This window comes from Lolium rigidum, chromosome 1, assembly GCF_022539505.1.
Source record: "Lolium rigidum isolate FL_2022 chromosome 1, APGP_CSIRO_Lrig_0.1, whole genome shotgun sequence".
In the NCBI taxonomy this organism is placed as follows: domain Eukaryota; kingdom Viridiplantae; phylum Streptophyta; class Magnoliopsida; order Poales; family Poaceae; genus Lolium; species Lolium rigidum.
The window spans coordinates 217,859,564-217,860,452 of record NC_061508.1 but is presented as its reverse complement, the minus strand read 5'-3'; positions in this window follow the sequence as shown (position 1 = coordinate 217,860,452).

Sequence of the window (889 nt, the reverse complement as noted above, 5' to 3'; positions counted from 1 at the left end):
CCTTTTTTGTATCAGGTTAAGCATGTCATCAGTTTCTGCGCCATTAAGGTCCATACTAGGAAGACGTAATGGACTAATTTACACCTCAACGAGATGATGGATATGTGGAACAATGGAAGGAACTGGCAGATGTGCATATGACCGTAATACATGTACGGTGGTGGTATTGTTCTTTGGAGTTTAAACTGCTTGCTACATAATTGAAGAAACTATCCTTCATTAGTCTATGATAGATTGCAAGTTCTTCCGCTAGTGTGCTAGTGTGTTAGTTGTGCAAATATCATGTTGTATTGGGCGGCGTGAATGTATCATTAATCAATCTCGTTGTGCTATCTGAAATATTTGTGGAAAATGCAATTTATTGATTATAACATTTTATTGTGCTATTCGTGGAAAATGTATTTGATTTTTTAATATCGAAATTCAAACCAATGGCAGCGAGGATTATGGGGGCTGTGGCCTTTGATTGCGACCAGTGACATGCATCTCTGTTGCCTGTCACTTGTATACACATACTAGTGACGGGCACTTTGCCTGTCACTAGTAACCTCATACCAGTAACTAGTCATTAGTGACAGGCGCTTTGCCTGTCACTAATGGCCCTTTTGAGCCTGTCACTGATAGCCAATTCTGCAGTAGTGAGTGAATGCTGGTGATACCATGATCATGCCATGCTATGAGAGCTTCAATTTTTTTACCATTGCTTGCAATATGTCGACCACTTGCTCTTTCCCATGTATTGCTTGCAATGATAATGACAAGGATGACATTAGCTTCCGGATGCTTTGCCCCAAATTTTTACACTCTTCCATGATCCTTGCATCCAAGATTGTGAACAATTGCTCTTTCTTATGCTTGGTATGCAAGAATGCTTATTTCATTGTCCACG